The sequence below is a fragment of the Elephantulus edwardii genome, unplaced genomic scaffold, assembly GCF_000299155.1.
Source record: "Elephantulus edwardii isolate Elephantulus edwardi_28Jun2011 unplaced genomic scaffold, EleEdw1.0 scaffold00069, whole genome shotgun sequence".
NCBI lineage: Eukaryota > Metazoa > Chordata > Mammalia > Macroscelidea > Macroscelididae > Elephantulus > Elephantulus edwardii.
In genome coordinates, this window is record NW_006399819.1 from 13114126 (window position 1) to 13127197 (window position 13072).

Below are 13072 nucleotides of genomic sequence, written 5' to 3' on the forward strand. Positions count from 1 at the left end.
TACCTGAAGGAGTTCCGCGACTACCCGTCCCTGCGCTCGCCCATCATCCCCTTCCTGCTCTGAGCTGCTGCCCCACTGCCTGTTTGCTTACATCTGGGCCAGGCTCTCATCTCCCCACCCCACCGTTACCCTGGGGAATTGGGGGGTCACAGCTTTCCAGCACCTGGAATAAAATCTGCCTGTTAGCTGGACTAAGGCTCTGTGTGCTTTTTTGGGAGTAGAGAGTTGGGGGTCTCTACTTCCATCACCTTCCCCACAGTACAGTCGGAGGCAGGGTTAGGACTGAGGATCTGAAGGTTTTTATTTGAGTGGTCCGCAGGGGGGTCACAGGGCCACCTCAGGGCCCACTTCACCGGGCCCCTCGCCGCTGGCTGCGTCCGCCTCCCTCTTTTCCCGTCGCTTCTTCCGCTGCAGCAGCCGCCGCTCCCGCTCAAACTCCTTCATGCGCCTCACGTAGTCGAGGTGCTCGCAGTATTCCCAGTCGTGCTTCTGGTGCTTGCAGGCCAGGAAGTTGGGGAAGTTGTCGCGCTTGCACTTGAGCAGCTGAATGAGGTAGTGCGCGCAGTAGTCCCGCAGGGCCAGGGGCAGCTGGGCGTCGTTCATCTGCTGCTGCGTGGCCACCATCTCGCGCTCCTTGCGCTCGGGGAAGCTGAATTTGGGATCGAAGGTGGGCATCCGCAAGGGGTCGGGCTCCACCGAGCTGTCGCCCAGGTATCGCCGGACCAGATGCGCCCCCATGGTTGCTGTCGCCGCAGTTCCCGCGGCAGCCGGGGTCCTAATCTGAAATTTTGAGACTTAGAGGTCAGCAGAAAAATCTAGGGTGTAATAATACTAAGGAAGAGGAATAGTTGTAAGCAGACACTAGTGGTTGGAACATGGAATGTGAGAACTACGTATGAATGTAGGAAAATAAGGTATTGTTAAGGAAGAAATGGAACGCATAAATATTGACAGAGTACGTATTGGCGAGATGAGACAGACTGGCATGGGGCATTTTGAATCAGACGATCATATGCTCTACTATGCTGGAGATGAAAAAGTGAGGAAAAATGGGGTTGCTTTCACAGTTAAAAAAGTAATTTCTAGATGAGTCTTGAAATACAATATTGTGACAGAATAATATCCATACAAATACAAGGAGGCCAATGAATATCACTATCATTCAAATATATGCACCAACAACCAGAGCCAAAGAAGAGGAAGTAGAAGATTTCTACCAACTTTTGCAGTTAGAGATTCATTGAACGTGCAATCAAAATGTATTCATAATAATGGGTGACTGGAATGCAAAAGTTGGGAACAGAGAAAAAGGATCAGTAGTTGGAAAGCATGGACTTGGTGACAGAAATGAAGCTGGAAGTAAGATGATACAATTTTGCACAATCAACAATTTATTGGTTGCAAATACATTTTATAAGAAACATAAATGCAGATTATGCACACGGATTTCACCTGATGGTATGCATAGGAATCAGATAGCTTACATCTATGGAAAGGATTGGAGAAGCTCACTATCAACTGTGAAAACCAGGCCAAGTGCTGACTGTGGAACAGACCAACTACTCATATGTAAATACAAGCTGAAGATAAGGAAAGTGAAATCAAGTCCATGGGAACCAAAATATGACCTCGAATCTATCCCATCTTAATTTTAGAACCATCTCAGGAACAGGTTTGAGGCTTTGAACACTAATGAGGGAAGATCAGAGGAGTTATGGAAAGATGTCAAGGATATTATCCAGGAAAAGTGCAAAAGATCATTACAAAGACAGAGGAGGAAGAAAAGACCAAAATGTATGTCAGAAGAGACTCAGGATATTGCACTAGAGCACCAAGAAGCCAAAGCAGAGGGAAGAAATCAAGACATCAAGGAGCTGAACAGAAGATTTCAAAAGGCATAGCAGGAAGACAAAGTAAACTTATAATGAAATGTGCAAAGAGCTGGAGTCAGAAAATCAAAGTTGCCGAACTCGATCAGCATTTTTTATGCTCAAAGAACTGAAGAAGAAATTCAAGCCTCGAGTTGCAATACTTAAGAATGCTTTGGGCAGAATATTAAATGATCCTTTAAGTATTAAAAGAAGATGGAAAGAGTATACAGAATCATTATACCAAAAGGAATTGACAGACACAGAAGAATTTCATGAAACAACATATAAGCAAGAGCCTGTAGTGATGAAAGAATGAGTTTCAAACTGCTTTGAAAGAATTCGATAAAAATAAGGCCCCACGAGAAAGGAACTCATATATTGTTGGTGGGATTATAAAATGGTGCAACCATTCTGGAAGGCAGTTTGATGCTTCCTCAAAAAGCTGAACATAGAAATTCCATATGACCCAGCTATTTCACTACTTGGAATATACCTTGAGAATATGAGAACTGAGACACAAACTGAGATTTGTACACCAATGTTCATAGCAGCATTATTCATCATCGCAAGAACATGGAAACAGGGCAAATGTCCAACCACAACAAATGGATTGAAAAGTTATGGTACATTCACAAAGAACAGAGTTAGTTGTGGTAATTTTGATAAATGCTCCTCTTTTACATTTTTGTTGTTGTTGTTGTTGTTATGTGCTATCAAGTCACCTGTGATTCATAGTGACCCTATGTACAACAGCCCTAAACCCTGCTCTATCCTGTGCCAATCTTATTGACTCTGTTCCCAGTTATATCTCCACTCAGCAAGTCCTTGAGAAGAGAAGGACTTTTATCATAATAGGGCCTATAAAATCCCTGTGCCTCACCTCTAGAAGACCAAGCATTTTAATAAGTAGTTATTTATCAATTATTTAGGGAGCATCTATCAGATTACAGGCACATTTCTTAGTATGTAATCACTCAGCAGTTATGATAATCTCACCACTAGCCATGATTGTGGCTTTGCCATTCTAGCTTAGTTTCTTAATCTAGAAAATGAAAATAATAATCAGTTTTATCTTAATGGAGTTCTTCTGAAATTTTAAGGAATTTGTTCATGTGAAGTGCTTAAAATGACTAACAGGACATAATACATGTTTGTTGTTGTTGTTGTTGTTATGTGCTGTCGAGTCACTTGCGACTCATAGCGACCCTGTGTACAACAGCCCTAAACTCTGTTCTGTTCTGTGCCAATCACACCATCTCTGATACACCCATCCTGATTACCCCAATCACTGAATCGATCCACCTCATAGAGGGCCTTCCCCTCCTGCGCTGTTCCTCCACCCTACCAAGCATCATGTCCCTCTCCAAGGATCGGTCCTTCCTTACAACATGTCCAAAGTATGTTAGATGGAGCCTCAGAATCCTTGCCTCCAAGGAGCCACCCAGTTTAATCCTTTCCAGGATGAATCTGTTTGTTTTCCTAGCAGTCCATGGTACCCTCAATATTCTTCTCCAGCACCAAAGCTCAAAGGCATCAATTCTCCTTCTATCCTCCTTAGTGATTGTCCAACTCTCTCATGCATAACTCGTGATCACAAAGACCATGGCCTGTATCAGATGCACCTTAGTATCAATAGCGACACCATTGCTCTTCAGTACTTTGGAGAGGTCCCTAACAGCAGACTTTCCCACAGCAATATGTCTTTTAATGTCCTGGCTACTGGTGCCGAGAGTGTTGACTGTGGAGCCAAGCAAACTAAAGCTGTGTACAATCTCAATCTCTTCACCATCCATCAATACATGTTTAGGCAACATTATTATTACTGAATGCAAGCTTTTCCTCTAATAGAAAACTCTTCCACTTTTGGTTGTAGTAACATTAATCTTAAATCCTGATCTCTGCTTTGAGGCCAGTCTTATTCTTTTCCTTTTTATTTCTTTCTAGTATTTTTATTGTCATTTAAGTGGACATTTACAGAGAAACTTGGTTTCCACTCAACCATTTAAACACACTTTGTTTTATGACATTAATTATAGTACCTATGTCTTGACTGCATTCTTCCTATTTCCTCTCTGTGATTCTTAGTCCCATTTATCCTTTTATGATACCCCTTCCTGCTTTTGGAGCCTTATCTCTGGATAAGAACTACCCTTTTACTCTTGTATAGTGGGCTGTTTTAAGGAGTGAGTGTGTTCCTGTTGTTATTATCCACTTTAAGGGCCTATTCATTGTTTGACTGAAAGTGAACTATTTGGCTGAGCTTTGATCCAGGTTTAAAGAGTGAGTAAGGACTATAATCTCAAATTCTCTTTTTGAGTTGTTTTCCAGATTTTTCATAAAACAATTGCATTGCTAATCCAGAGGCCACTTCTCTCTGGAGGTTCAAATTCACCAGCAGCTCCAAGGGAGAAAGATAGGTAGTGTCTTAACCATTTGGTTTACAGTCTGGGACACCTGATGAAGGGTCACTTTCAGTTGGAACCAACTGAACAGGAGTATATTTAGTTTTGAGTCTATTCAGGACTCCACTGTAATCGTTCCTAGAGCAGCCAGAATATATAGAATATATATTTCATCTGGTCTCAGGACTGTGATGGTTGTGTTTGTGTGACTCATTAGTCCTTTAGACTAATTATTTACAGACATCTTTACTTTTCTTTCTTTATTTTTGTTCCAGGCAGGAAGAAGTCAACAGTTCCATTTTAGATGGTCACTTGCAAACTTTTAAGACCCAGTTACAACTGACTGAAATAGGATTTAGAATATTGAATATATTAATATTATACCAATAAACCTTGATGGTGCCTGAGACTATAGTCCTGATATTCTAGAACTAGTAATTAATTCCCCCAGAATTTTGAGTATGCTTAGGAAAGCTGTCCTTTGTTTTCATATGCCTATGACATATATGGATATATATTTTTTTAATTTTATTATTTTTGTGTGAGTGTACCATCAAATCAGATCTGACTGGTACAGGAGGAGATTGTCCTTCCTTCCCCGGCAGAGCATCTGGTGGAATATATGGATATATTTATAGCACACACAGATACGAACATGGCGCCACCATCTGCCAAACCTCTGTACAATCATGGATGCAGTTTCTTTAACTTACCGATATCAGTACATCTTATCAGTCTACCTGTGTACTCACTTGTAGACTAAAGTTTATTACTATTGATAATGTAAGACTTCATATCTACTTCTGAGTTTTCCTGATATCATCCTATTTCTCTGTGGTCCATGCTCATTTGGGCCATAACAGTGTAGTAATGAACTTGGCTCACCAATCCCTACGTTTAGGCTAGTTTCCCCCAAGGCTTTCCTTGATCTTTCACTTGAAAAAACTAGGTTCTTCTCACCTAACCTTCCAATTCACTATCTCACTGACTTTCCTCATTGAACTGAATGTTTTCCTTTTCTCTTTATTACAAGTCCATCTGAAAGCACCCAGGTTTGATCCATAATGAACTGTTGTCTTTTACTCCACCCTTAGAAATCAGCAAATTCATGTGGCACATAACGTGATGGGCATCTAACCAAAAGGTAGGATTTCAAGTTCATCACTCATTCAGGCAGAAAGAGAGGAAGTCTCTTCCTGTAAAGATGTACAGCCTTAGAAACTCAATGGAAGGTTGTCATGAGTTTAAATTGATTCAGTGGGAGAGGGTTTGGATTGTTTTTCTTACATCCAAAACACAAGATCTCTAACAGGGAACAATGCAATGGGACTGGAGACAAATCTCAGGTAGGAACATGAAGCAGAGCTCTGGGAGCCCCAGTCTCTGTAGTTGCCTTCCTTTTATGGAATGATCCTCCTGGAAATCTCTGGCTCATAGTTTGCCTAAATTTTGCCTAAATTCTATTGTTCATATTCATTTTGTTCATGAATTGTTGAAAGGTAGGCCCTGGGCATTCAATGCTAACATGTCAAAAGCACAATAATCATTTATCAAAGCCCAAAGGGGATCAAGACCCTTTTAATAATTGAGGCTAACTGGAGAGGAAAATATTGGTCCCAGTTTCCAAAATCTTCAATACTCATAGTAAAAAGAGAATTAACAAAAGAATTCATCAAGGTTTCTTGTTTTAGTGTAACGAAACTTCAGGTCTCTCAGCAACATACCACACTGGCAAAGTAAATAAAAACAACAAAGTGGATCTCTAGATACTTTCCTAGAGAGAAAGTAAAAATCTTCTTTGGCCCATTTTTTTATTTTCCTCCAAAAACACATGGCTAATGAAAGAATAAATTTAAACAAAGGGATTGGTCAAGAGAAACGGTTGCTGATTCTCAGCAGCACCTTGGGATTCATCCTCATATTGCCGGCTAGTCTAATGGAAGCAGAGCTCTAAGTGTGGAAACAATTTCAGCTGTCCCCCACTCCGATATATATATTTAATATTATTCGATGGTTTGGAGCTATGTAAATGCTCTAGAGTTTTTCCATCATATTAACACTGGATATTCGTACTATCTATCAACGGAACATGCCTGGCAGATTTCTAAACAGCAGCAACTTTTGGCAAATCCATCAGCAGAATTCTCAATCCTGCCTTGAGTCATTCGCAAATGAACACCAACTCTCCAAATGGATACAAACATCATTCTGTAGATGATAATTCTTAAGAGAAGGCAAAAAAGTGAAAGGAACCTAGGCCTGTAAAATAGTGGAAAATGGACCAAGGGTAATTGGAGAAGGCCGTATACCTTAGAGGAAGACTATCCTACTCTCCTGATCAGCTACTACAAAATGCCTGCGCTAATCAGGAAGTTCTTGCACTGTGAATATAATAAATAGTTATCCTGCCAAAGAATCAACAGCACCCTATGACTAGTGATGAATGCAATGAAATTGTACAAAAGGGACATAATAAGAAGCGACCGTGTTCTTTTCAAAACGTACATTTAAAAGTAAAATGGTACAGTTCTCAAAGGTATGATTTATGACTGCTGCAGAAATAGAAGATACCACTCACAAAAATTACTTTGTTCATTCATCTCAGAAATTAAAAGGTTACTTTGTTCTTGCCCTTGAGCCTTGAAGCCCTTTCAAATTGGAAATGCTGATTTCTGGGACTTCCTTCACTTTTTTTAAGAAAATGAACAATGGAAGTCCAGGAACGGCAGGGTGGGTGGTGGTGGGGCTTATTTCGTTACATTAAGGCAGAAATTGGTCCTTAGCCTTTCTCCATGGATGGATGCCCCTCAAGCTCCAAGCCCATACAGCTACAGTTCCTAAAACTACTCTCAGAAACTCTGGTGGCAGAATGTCTTATAAGAGGTTTGAACTCACTAGCCTTGTACAGCCTCGGAAATCTGATGCAAGTTCCCAGTGCATCAGAAGTAACTCAAGGGCTCTGAGTTTTCTTAGAAACTCTTACTCTGTGTGAAATTATTTCTTGCTTTTTAAATACTATGTCTTTCTATTCTTATTCCTTTAAAGTTTTTCATCTTCTTGAAATATTCTCCCCCGTTTCTAATCTTACCAATTAAGCTTTAGCTGTCCTCTCATCAATTCAGACTCCTGATGACTTCGGTAAGAATATAACCCTGTTTGCTAGGGCTTTCAGTAGCTGATTTTTCAAAAGAGGATCATCGGGTATTTCTTCCAAAACATGTCTGGTTAGGCTTGAATCGTTGCTATTTGGCTAGCAGTCAAGTACACTAACCATATGAGCTACTCAGCACTCATCCTACCCATTTTCATTCACCCAAGGAAGTTGTTGAGTTCATTGTATGTGTGAGTGACTGGAAATACCACGTAGCCCTTGTTCTCAACTCAAGAACTTGACTGGAACAAGCTGACTCTCATTCTTAGTTTTCCAAAATAAGGACCTGCAGATGAGAGAATCACAGCAAGAGCTGTGAGAAAACGAAGCTGTTGGAGAGAATGAATAGAGTGATGAGCACCTGGAGGTGGTGTCTTCAGAGGGCAGGTGATGATCAAGGCTAACTAGGGAACATGTCCTTGGCTTGCACTTGACTGCTAAGATAAAGGCCGTTGTCTGAACCCATCCAGTGGAGCCAGGGAAGAGGCCCAGAAATCTGATTCTAAAAGACCACTGTCAAGAAAACCTTCCGGGGTGGCCACAAGTAAAAACTGACCTGATGGCAATAGGCTTGTTTTCATCTATTTGCTTGTTTGTCTAGTGATCAGCTAGAAAAAAAAAAAGAGAAGGGGGAAACATTCCAGGAATAGGAAATGTACCAAAGGGTGAAAATACCGGGAAAACAGAACAATTTGGATCTATCACTTCATCAGGAATAGGCCTAAGAGCACCATCAGTGTTTATTTACATAGCCGATTGTTAGTGACAGGTAGCAGAGATTACACTGATTTACTCCTTTTTTCTGACATTATCTTTTAAAATATTGGAAACCTTTATGTTCCATGTAGCTGCTTTTTTCAGATGATGGAAATTTATGGGTCTGGAAAAAGTATCTTGAGATGAATTAGCAGAATTATGGCTTTTTTCTTTCTCATTAAGTTCCTCATTAACTCAGAATTGGGACCACATATAAACAGCATATGATTAAGCATGTTGTTGTGTACCATCGAGTCAGAACCGACCCATAGCTGCCCTCTGGTGGTTTTCAGAGGCAGTTAATTACATGGGAGGAGACTGCCCATCCTTCTCCTGTAAAGCAGATGGTGGATTTGAACTCTGTGCTTTTGGGATTGTAGCACAGTTTCTTTCCACTAGGCCACCAGAGCTCCCTATGTGGATTTTTTAATCCATAAAAACGATTGAAAAGGTTTGATGGTATAGGGTGTGCGCAGAAGTGCTCACCTGTTGTAAACCAGAGTTATCCAGCAGCAGCAGATTCCAAGAAGGCTTCCTCAGGACACACCTGGAGATGCTTGGCTGGTTCCATTTAAAAGCAAAGGTTTTTATATAAACTTTTAACTCCTTGAATTTTTTCTTTCCATTCATGGAAATGAAAACAGATACAATTCCTGCTCTAAGAATGTTAACCCTACAAATCAACGCTGAGGTCTATAAATACTGAACCAAAAGATGTCTGAAGAAGCATCAGCTCCACTTAGTAATGGCTCTGAGAGAAAGGAAGATGCCACAGGATGCTCTTGAGGACTCTTCCCTGTTCCTTACAGCTCGGGCTGCTAAATGCTCAGTTGTTAATAGAAAGGCTGGTGGTTCAAGTCAACTCAATGGCTTTGTGGGGGAAAAGACCTGGGAATCTTCTTCTGTAAAGATTCCAAGTTCACTGCTATCAAGTTTATTCCAATTCATAGTAATCTACAGGACATAGTAGAACTACTTCATAGGGTTTCAAAGGTTGTAAATTTGTTTTATGAAAACAGACTGTATAATTTATTTTGTATAGAGTAGTTGGTGGCTTCAAACATCTGACCTTTTGATTAGTCATCAAATGCTTAAACTACAGTAACACTAGAGTGCTTTCCATAAATGTAATAGCCTAGAAAACCTTATAGGACAGTTATGCTTTGTTTCATATGTGCACTATGAATAAAAAAATAACTGAAAGACATCTAAAAATAACAATATTCTAAGGAACTATGTTGCCTTTCCTGGAATATTCTGAAGCTCTCCCTCGAAATGGACTAGAATTTAAAACATGGGATATTATTATTTAAACTCTGGTTTCAGACTATCCAAATTAACTTAGAGATCCTGCTTTTAGTGACTAAGTTTTCTTGAGCGTTTTCAGTAATACATTGTATTGCTAAGCTCTTTCCAAAACATGGCTGGCAATCTCTGGGAGTACATCCTATAGGAAGTGACACTGCTAACCCCAAAAAGCTGTGCTTCTCTAGCAGTTTGAATTCGCCAGCAATACAATGGGAGAAAAAGGAGGCTATCAGAGGGTCAGCTCTGACTGTCAGTTCTGACTCTATGACAGTAGGTTTTGAGTTTGAACATGATTGATTTGCACTCATTCATTTTGTTTTAGTTAGGTGCAGTTCAGTTAACTACAGCTCACGGGGACCCTGAGAACAAGAGATTGTAACTTGGTCCTATCCCGTGCCATCCTCATCTCCACTGCACTGCCACGACCAAGTCCGTTGTTGCTGTCCCTCTGTCAATCCCTCAAATTGAGGGTCTTTTTATCTTTCACTTTGATTTTAGCCTTGGTTGAATGATTTGCTTTGATCAATGGAATACAAATCAAAAGTGAAATTAATAGTCTCTAGTAGAAGTTTTAGGAAACACCACCTCTACTGGGGAAAACCCCTTCATCCTGGGTGAGTGCTATTCTTTCAGTCCAGGTCCTTAGAGGGAGGAATCCATATCATAATTCTGCTCCAACTCTCTGCTGAGGACATGCCTTTCTATTCTAGGTATAACAAACAAGTGGTCTAGTAGTAAGAAGCTGTGCTGAAATACCATAGGCACGCAGTTCAAATCCACCAGCTGCTTCTTGGAAGATGGACAATCTCCTCCCATGTGATTGTCTCTGAAAAACCTTCTGGAGAGTCCGCTATGAGTCAGTTCCTGCTGATGACACACAACAACAACAGTAGTTTAGTAGTAGTTTAGTCACAGGGTTGGAACCCATCAGCTGCTCTGAGGGATAAATGGGTAATCTCTTCCCATACAATACCTGCTCGAGGGTCAGCCATGAGTTAATTCCAACCTGATGGCACATAACAAGATCTTAGATATACTTATTATGAATCTACATTTTAAGAGGATCCCTAGGAGATTCTTACTCATATAGAAGAATCACCTGGGAAATCTGTAATAGTTTCCTGGGAGTTAAGATAGATTATTGCTATATATGCCTAAAATGGAAGGTAAAATTTCTAGCCAGGGATCTGAGGCCTGAGCAAAAGTGTTTGCCCAAGAACAACCTGACAAAAGAGAATTCAGGTTTTTGACCAACTGATTTTTGGTTAAAAAAAGTTCTCAATATTGCCCAAAGCCCCACATGTTTGACACAACAGCCAACAAAAGAACTATAATTCTTTTGACTCTCCCACTAACTATGAGAGACTCTCCCACTAACTATGAGAAATCTTGGACATATCACACCTCCTTGAGCCACAGTTCCTTTGATAGTAGAACAAGGGGGTTGACCTAGACAGCTTGGGATCTTTCATGCCTAATGGTCTATGACTACAATTATTCTATAATAGAGAAATTGTAAACAACCTTTAAAATGTTGGGTGTTGTCAAGTGCAAAGAGTAACTTAAAAATAAGTATCAAGTTCCTGGATCTACTTCCTTCTTCAAGCCTGGCTTCTTTCCAGCCCAAAGGTTCTCCCACCTTTCAAAAAATTTCCCTTCTTTGAGTTGTGTCAGCTGCAGAAGGCATCAGTCCCCTGAAGCCAAGAGTCCTAAGTCAATCTTTTAAAGAATCACAGTTGAGGTTGCTGGGTTTTTGATGTCTTCTCCAGCACAATGGATTTACTGCATACCTTTGGTAGAATGAGGAAATCCACTTTTAACTAGTCTTTTATTATTTTTTTTATAAATAGAAAAGTAATTTTTTTATTTTATATTGGTTTGTTTACAAAGTTTATATACATTGTGTCTCACTCATTCATTGACTCGTTCACATTTATTGTTGTTGTTGTTAAGTGCCATCGAATTGTAGGTGACTCATAGCAACCCTATGAATGAAAGATCTGAACACTTGTATAACTTTCTTCATTTCTCTAAGTTCATAGAGTTTCCAGAGGCAAGCTATTTAGGAACTGGATGCCACTCCTCCTTCCAAGCTTGTTTTAACTGGGGAGCGCCACCAAACACTGTCCGCCAGGGGTAGCGATTATCACATTTGACACATCAGTGTCACAGTGTTCAGCTTCACAGCAACCATGAGTTACCTCTGTACAGCAAGTGAACAGACAAAGGCTATATGACCTAGAAGAATGCTTGACCAAAAACAATTAAAAACAGGCCTGAGGGCTGCAGATTAAAGGCACCCACTTTTGGTTTGGTAGCATCATTTTCTGTCCACTAGGCCAACTGATTTCTCTCTATGTTGTTGTTATATTTTTAAAAAATTAATCAACACTGAACTGTGCAAACCATTACTCAGTCTTTCTTGGGCAGGCAGGGAAATCACAGGGTCACACAATTTGATGGGTGGAAGGAGCAGTGGGTAAAGGAAATGAGGATCTAGAAAGACAGTCTTTAATTCTTACTATTAATCTCTAGATGATCTGATGAAAGGATTATATTTACATTTTACAAAAGTTCTCTTCTTTCTGTCCAACTGGTTTTATCTTGAAATCATACCCATCCTAAAATGATTTGAACCATGTGCCTTTGGGATTGCAGCACAGCTTCTTACCACTAGACTACTAGAGCACACTAAAATGATATAGGCCTCAGTATTTTGAATGCTAATCACCTCTCTCTACATAAGACACAAGTACTTGCTCCTCTGTCAAGCTGATAAAGGTAATTAAAGGTAGGGTTTTACTTTCCCTTCCAGTTCTCTGATCAGCCATTCCCTCCACATATACTTTTCTATAGCTGAAGGAAGCGGGAAGGATCAGGGAAGAGTATTGCAAAGGAGATAAAAGAGCATTTCCTGCCACTTTACCATTTCAAAAGAGAATAGCAATGACTCACTTTCCCCTAGTTTTCTGACTCAATTGCCATTTGAGTTTAGTGTTAGATCTTTCACGGAATCAGACCTGCTCTGACAAAAATGTTTTCTGCATCTCTTTTCTCTTTTAAATAAAATTTACATTTAAAATTGAACTTGCAAACATCTAAACCTTGCAGTAAGGATTTCGGAGAGAGATGTGAGGTAGGTTGACTGGAAAGAGGAGACAGAGTGGGCACACTTCCCGCTAAGGTCTCCCGTCCCACTGGGATCAGAGTGAAAGCCGATCAGCCAGAGCCCGAGCAATCAGCTGCACATAAAAGTGAAATTTAAAGAAAATATAAAGCAGCTCTGACCTTCTTCTGGTTAAGAAAGACTAATTTTGCAGCTATTTCCTGCCTCTCCAAAGCTATTATCGCCTTTCTGACTGAGTTACATGGCTCAATAGTTCCTGAAATAAATTATTTGGAGGGGAATATTTATTTTTAATAGGAAAAGCTAAGCTATACCCTTGTTTCCCCATCTATTAAAAGTGTTTTATCTGGCTCACTAAAGAAGGATAATTTAATTAGAAAAGGTCAGAAGCAACAATTGACATATGAGTCCCCGGACCTTTCAAAGAATAAACCAGAGAAATGAAAGCCGATCTTTC

At 40.2% G+C, this 13072-nt stretch overlaps 1 protein-coding gene and 1 pseudogene across 1 annotated transcript in view; both read right to left on the reverse strand.

The window, feature by feature from the left end:
* Positions 1 to 13072, reverse strand: part of LOC102861336 (alpha-N-acetylgalactosaminide alpha-2,6-sialyltransferase 3-like) — a 953952-nt gene that overhangs the window by 5004 nt on the left and 935876 nt on the right. The window lies entirely within an intron of this gene.
* On the reverse strand, positions 325 to 738 carry LOC102860917 (annotated as a pseudogene).